Below are 6,570 nucleotides of genomic sequence, written 5' to 3' on the forward strand. Positions count from 1 at the left end.
TGGTGCGGCACGTCCTAAGTGGTCTTGCTGAATCGCAAGGCTGCAAAAACAAATGTCCCCCGTAGGAGAGGTTCATCTCCCCCTCGCAGGCTGTGTCCCATAGTGTGTGGACTGGTTCCCTGCCTGGGTTTGGAGCCCCCTGGGCGGCATTTCTTCATGGTGGCATCAAAGGGACATTGAACTGAACCAGATACAGGAGGAAGGGGGAAATATTGCCCCGTGGCTGTTGGCACGAGGAGGAGCTGAGCTGTACTACCTGGCTGGGATTAGGATTTCACAGGAGGGCGAACTAGATGACAGGCCTCCGGGGGCAAGTGGCTTTTCAGTCTCTGCTTTGCCCAGTGCCTTGGCGGTTGCGAGCTCAGCAGGAGCCGGTTCTAGCTGGCGTCTGCCAGCGAGGGCTGGGAGAAGGTGTGACATTATTGCTCCAATTGCCTGCTGTTGTGTTCGCCTCCCCCGGTTATAAATAGAGTCCGGTCCAGACAAGGGACCTTGACCAGAGATTCCCAGCATTGTTGTCAAACCTCAGAGTAAATAGAGAAAAGATTTCCAGGCTGAACTCCTCCAAAGTGGTGGGTGGGGGGGCGGTGAGAGAAGTGGAAGCCTCCCTTAGCCCTGTGCTAATACGCTGGCGCTGCTCATCTTCCTCCTCCTCTGACAGCTCTCCTACTGCGCTATCTGTTTCTGGAGAGCTGGAGCCTGAGATTTTGGCACCATGCCGCCTCTTAGCACAACTCCTGGGAGGCAGAGAGCTGCTGCCCCCACCTCCCCGCTCCCAAGGGCCTTGACAGCATCGAGCCCAGCGCACAGAAGATGAGTTCACTGGGTGGGTTGCTGCACTTGTGCCAGGCAACCGGCTGATTCAACTATGCGGCTTTAGCAAAATCCCTGGATGATATTCAGCTCCCTCAGTCTTCCCTTGCTCTCAGACGCGTGGCTGGGAGCTCCTTCATAAACGGGCCCTGGGGTTTTCAGCTCCTCATAGCAGCAAGGGCCGGGGGCCTTCACCTGTGTCCTCAAATCAGGGCCTGCAGTGCTGGAGGCATGGAGGCAAACGATGTCCCTTCCAGCTAGTCTGTTCCTGGCTGTTGAATGGCAAAGCTGTTGTTGAAAGGCCCAGGGTTTTGTTCGTCAGGCTGTGTCCGGTGTGTTTTCTTGATGCGGTTTTTTATTCAGGTCCTTCCCCCACCCCAGTCCTCGCACATCCTGCCCTGTTCCTTATCCCCAGCAATATGTGCAATCCCATGTGAGCTTGGGGCGCTCTCCTGGCTAGATAAGCATCAAGTGGTGCATGGGAGGGTGCAGCAGCTCAGACTATTATAAGCAGCTGCGATTGAGCATTGCAAGGGCTCCCTTCGCCTCCCCGAGATGTGGCAAGGTTTGGTTTCAGGCGGATGTTGCTTCCGGTGGGATGCGAGCTTCTGCGTAGGGTGGTGGGAGCCAGGGGCAGAAGAGGAAATGGGCACGGTCATTAGCAGGAACCTCCATGCAGTCTCCCTGGGATTGCAGCCGCTCGGCTCTACGCAGAGCCCTGCGGTAGGAGCAGGAAAGGGGCAGCCGCAGACTCGCCAGCTCCCCCAAGCTGGGAGAGGCGTTTCCTCCCCCCACCTCAGAGCCAGGTTTCTCTCCGTTTTAATTGCAGTAAATCACAGGGTCCTGGACAGGGGACTCGAGAAGCTGTGGTAAGTCTGCTCCTCTGGGAGTGGGGGACAGGAGCTGATGCCTCTTGAGGAGCAGGGAGGCGAAGAGCGCCTGGAGGAGCATGGTAGTGTCACCCTGGGGCAAACCCCAAGCCCTGCCAGGACGTGGGGAGAAAGTCCCCTTCTGAACTATGCCCCACCGGTGCCCCAGCTCCTGTGAGTCCGGAGAAGCGGGGAGGGCTGCTCATGGGTTTTGCAATCCCCCCAGGTATAGAAGGGCCTCTCCTGTCACTGCTGGGCCCTCCCGTGCTTGCATTGGGCCACTTGAGAGCTCTGCTGGCCTCCAGCCCCTTCCCCCTGTAACGGAGAGTTCGGGGGCAGGATACATATTGCCTCCCTGGAGTGGAGCCTGGGGCACGTTGGCAGTGCTGTGAGGTCTTAAATCTCTGCCTTTGCCTTGCAGCCAGAGGTCCTTCCTGGAGCTGGAGTGGTGATGCTACAGGTGCTGCACAGACCTTCCTTTCACCCCACCATGGACAGCAGGCACTTACTTCTGGGAAGGAAATTCCAGCCAGAGCTCTCTGTCTCTGTGTCTGTCTCTCCGGGGCTTGCAGTCCAGCAAAAGAGACTGACCCTGCCACAGGGGCAGGTAAGTGGGCAGTGGTAGTATGTCCGCACTGGGCATCTGGGGTTCTGCCCACTACCCTTCAAGGGCTTGGACCTGCCAAAGGGGTTGCATTCAAACAAGCCTAAGAAAACCTCCCCAAGTCAAACACTGGAGTTAAACCCCTCATTGCTCTGGCTATTGAGAGGAGCAGGGATGTTAACAAGTTACTCCCTGGGCATGAATTACCTGGAATTCAAACCTGCCTCCTTGGTGAACATGAGCGGGTTGGGGACTCCTAAGGGAGGTGGTGCTCTCTGCTACCTTAGGGGTTTTCAGGAGGAGGCTGGATAGATATTTGCCTGGGGTGTTATGACCCCAGCACTCATTCCTGCCTGGGGCAGGGGGTCAGACCTGATGACCTGTTTAGGTCCCTTCCGACCCTAAGCACTATGAAACTTCGTGTTATCATCGCAAGGCCTAGTGGGTTTTCATGGTTGCTGGAAGTGCAACGGCTCGAGATCAAGCTCTGTGCCAGCTTTGGCGGGCAAGTTGCAAGCGGTGTGACATGGGCTTGCTGTGGAAACTTGGGTCTGAGCTGTTCATGCAGCTGTGTTCTCGCTCTGTGCGCAGAACACTGAACATCTGGAGCAGGCTGCCTTTAAAAAAGGAGAAACAAAGCGATGCTTCTGCATTTCACACCCTGTGTCTGGGTTTCACTGAAGGCCATTTGCTTTAGACTTGAAGAACCGCAGGGAATCGGAGCAACCTCTGCAGGATGATAAGCAGCAACGCTTACTCTATGACGGCAGATGGAAATCCCCCAAAAACGGGCCCGTGGACCATTTTTGCAAGGAACTGAACAGTAAGGTAACGTGATGCGTCTCTCTCCACTGAATAACCAGGCTGTGCAACGATGAGCCAGAGACACAAAAACCTCTGTGGATCTGAAGCAAAGCTCCCTGCTTCCACGCTCGCCATATGGGTTGGGGAGAGGGGTAGTGTCTGTCACTGCGACGGGAGGCGCCAAGCAGAAAGTCTGTAGCGGATCCTGTTTTGTCTACAGGCTCTTGGTTGTGGGCAGTTGAGGTTCCCCTTTCTCCATCAGTGTGCCTGGCCACATGATGGGACGTAAGAGCCTCTCTGGTAGCATGGTTGTTTTTAGGCAGTGACCTCAGCGGGAATTCATGAGATGTTCAAAGATCAGGGTGACAGTGGGATTCTGACCTGGGTGGGACTGATTCACTCCTCCGGCATCTGCAGAGGTGCCCTTGCGGGAGCTGCTGATCTTTGCATCAGTTGTTGAAAGGGGGCCCACCGGCTTGGCACAAACGGGTCCTCCTCAAAGCCTTTGCTTCTCTGAGGTCGCGGGCCAGACTGGCCTTGTTGGCCTGCATTTTCATCTAGCCCAGCAGCAAGACAAGCTCTGGCCCAGCCATTGGCATGTCCCTCCTAGTCACAGTAGTCGTCCATGGATGGTGGCTGGCTCTTGAGGAGCTCCAGGTGCCTTAAAATTAGGCTTTCCATCCTCAGCAAAGAGAGAGTGGGGTTGGGGGATGGAGAACGGGGCTTAAGGGATCAGCAGTGGGTTCCCCAGTGGCTTCTGCTTCTCTCTGATCCGTCCAGGGAAACACCTGGACTCTTCTAGGCAGGCGGTAAGTGCCCAGAGACTTTGAGCAGCACGAGTGCATGTAGCCCCAAACAGCTAGAAATGGACTGCTATCTCTTTTCCTCCCCTTCCTCCTCTCCCCTACCCAAATCTGGGATACCTGCCCTGACATTTTTGGTGAGGCAGAGGCACTTTGGAGATAGAAGAAGCGAAAACTGGAGGAGAAAGCGTGTTTCCGGTGGGCAAAGCCAGTTAGGCAGGGAGGGTGGGGAGAGGCCCCTGCACAGCAAGCAGGGTGCTGAAAGGAAGCATCTGCACCCATGGAGGTGCCACCAAGAGCCCCACTCATAACTCTGTGCCCCGGGAGGCAGGGTTGGCCTATTCCCCAGCCCCCTCCTTGACATGTCTTTGGACGCTGACTTTCTTCTTCGCAAGCAACGTGAAGCATGTCCGAAGGGGAGAAATCGGAGAGACGGGGCAGGAAGAAGCAGCTGAATGTTACTCCTATGGTTTTATGTGATGCCCTTCAAAGCCCTGGGGTTGTTCTCCAAATGAGATGGTTTAAGGAGCACAAGGGAGGGACTGGCAGCTGAGTAAGCTGAGTCTCTCACGTCACGGTGCAGTATTTATGGGCAGAAAGTCTGGCAAGCCTTTTGCCCAATCAGGAAACCGTGTCAGAAAACCAGATCGTGGGGAAGCTCAGCTGGTGTCTCCCCGTCTCCCGACTAGATGAGCCTGGCAGCTCTTCTGTTGCAAGGCACAGATCGGCCTGATAATCCGTAGCAGAAAGCGGGAAGCTGACCTATATATTTTTGTTGGAGCAGCCGCTCCCCACAATGTGTCTGGCGCTTTGTCGAGGGCTGGAAACACAGACGCGAACAGCGCGTAGGCTGTAAGCGGGGCGCACCGCTTGTGGAGAGGCTGGGAGCCCCAAGACAAACCCCCCTCTCGCTGGTAGGCCATAAAAGAAATCCAGCCCACTCCAGGCAAACCTGTTTGAAAACTCTGCTTTATTTCTCTCCGTTATAAAAGCAGGGTTTGTGTTTCCACCGCTCGGTACATATCCAGACTTGGTACTTCTTGGGTTGGTTTTCACAGTGTCTCTGCAAAACCGAGGACAGTTCTTATTGCTGCGGCTGAGTTGCTAAAAGACGACCAGCGCAGGGTCTCGGGTAACTCCCCTGCCCCCAGGAGCACTCCGACTTTTCTCTCCGTCCTTCCCCATTGTTGCTTAGTGGCTTTGGAGGCTTTGTTGGGCTGCCCATCCCTCTAGCCATGCTGGTTGGTGCATTGAATGGTGGTGGGAAGCTAGGAGTCAGGGTTTCGCTGATCACACAAGACACTCGTTCACTCGCCCGCGTGAAGCCCTGCCTCCCTTGGGCGCGTTGGAGAAGGAAGGTTATTGTGAAGGCCATCATCTGGCCGAGGCAGCGCCCTCCTGACCTGCAGCAGAGACCACTTATAGCACGGGACGTCAGCCTGCGTGGTGGCTGAGGGAGGTAAGTTGCCCACACGTGACAAGTCGGGGCATGAGACCGCCAGCCCCGCTGCGCTCGTGTGCTAGCTTTGAACCCAGGAGCACGTGAAACCACGTAGCCAGCAACAGGCAGCCGGTGCCTCCCTCGCACCTTCCCAGACGTGGCTTGCCTGCAGAGTGGCATAATGGAGAGGGAGCACGTTCACCTCTGTCGACGATAACAACCTGGATCCCCAGGCACTTGAGTCCCAGCTGGGTTGCTAAATGCTATTAATCCCCACTCTAATTATACCACTATTTAGTTATTAACCAGCCATACAAATAGTGGTGTCTATAGCACTTGTCATTTCCAGCCGCCGTCCCCTTTGTGTTCGATCAATCTGTCCTCAGCACTTTCCGTAATGAAGCAGCCTTAGAAAACCACCGCTCTTAATCACAAAGCACGAAGCCTTCACAAGGCCGCGTCCCGGCTCTACCCCAGAGCTCAGCAACGCCAAGGGAGGAGGGGGGCACGTTTCCAAGAAGGGAAGGGGATGGAGGGAGTGGTTGGGGAAGGTTATAGCAGCCCGGACCCTGATGCAAAATCTGATGCTTGTATTTACTGCTCAGCCAGATCTCCTCAGTGCAACGGGGGGATTTAGCAAAGAGGTCCCCATCAAATGACATGGGTGCCTCCAATCCTGTGAGCTGGGGATGGGCTGTGGGAGTGAGGAATGAGGCTGATTTGATGCACCCGGAGACCACATCCAGTGTTACGAAATGAGACTGGGCTCCCCCACCCCCCCTCCGAATGTGACTTGTGCTGAGTAGGGAGAAGTTGTTGCTTAGACAGCTCATTAAGACAATTGGGTCTGACTTGTTTATAGAAGCGCTGAAAACCTGCAATCCATACTGATGCCAGAGGCATCGGCCAACATTTAGCGCCTCCAAGACAGGCTCAGAATAAATGCCAGAGCAGCCCACCGCTACCACCCAACTGGGGGCTCTTCGAAGCAGGCCTGATCTGTGCTGCGTGGCTGTCGGCAGCTAGGCCCCCGCAGGGATAGGTGTGAAATGTTCCCTGATATCTAGCTGCACGTTGTCTGCCACCCCTGTGGCATGGGAGCAGCTGCAGTCTGGGCTTAGGGGTCTGTATAGACTAAGCTATAAGTAGGAGCCAACTGGGCATAAGAAATGAGAGCTTCATGGGAGAGATGGTTACTGTTGAAAACTAGGACTGTCCCGTGGGATTGGTTCATCA

General features: G+C 55.4%; 1 protein-coding gene across 1 annotated transcript in view; it reads left to right on the forward strand.

The window, feature by feature from the left end:
• Positions 1 to 2,902: 2,902 nt before the first annotated feature.
• PLPP7 (phospholipid phosphatase 7 (inactive)) overlaps positions 2,903 to 6,570 on the forward strand; it is a 37,616-nt gene continuing 33,948 nt past the window's right edge. Inside the window, exon 1 of the mRNA XM_059715624.1 lies at positions 2,903 to 3,114. The gene's annotated coding sequence lies outside the window, so the exon portion shown is untranslated. The remainder of the gene's footprint in view (positions 3,115 to 6,570) is intronic.

Source organism: Alligator mississippiensis, chromosome 12, assembly GCF_030867095.1.
Source record: "Alligator mississippiensis isolate rAllMis1 chromosome 12, rAllMis1, whole genome shotgun sequence".
Taxonomy (NCBI): Eukaryota; Metazoa; Chordata; order Crocodylia; family Alligatoridae; genus Alligator; species Alligator mississippiensis.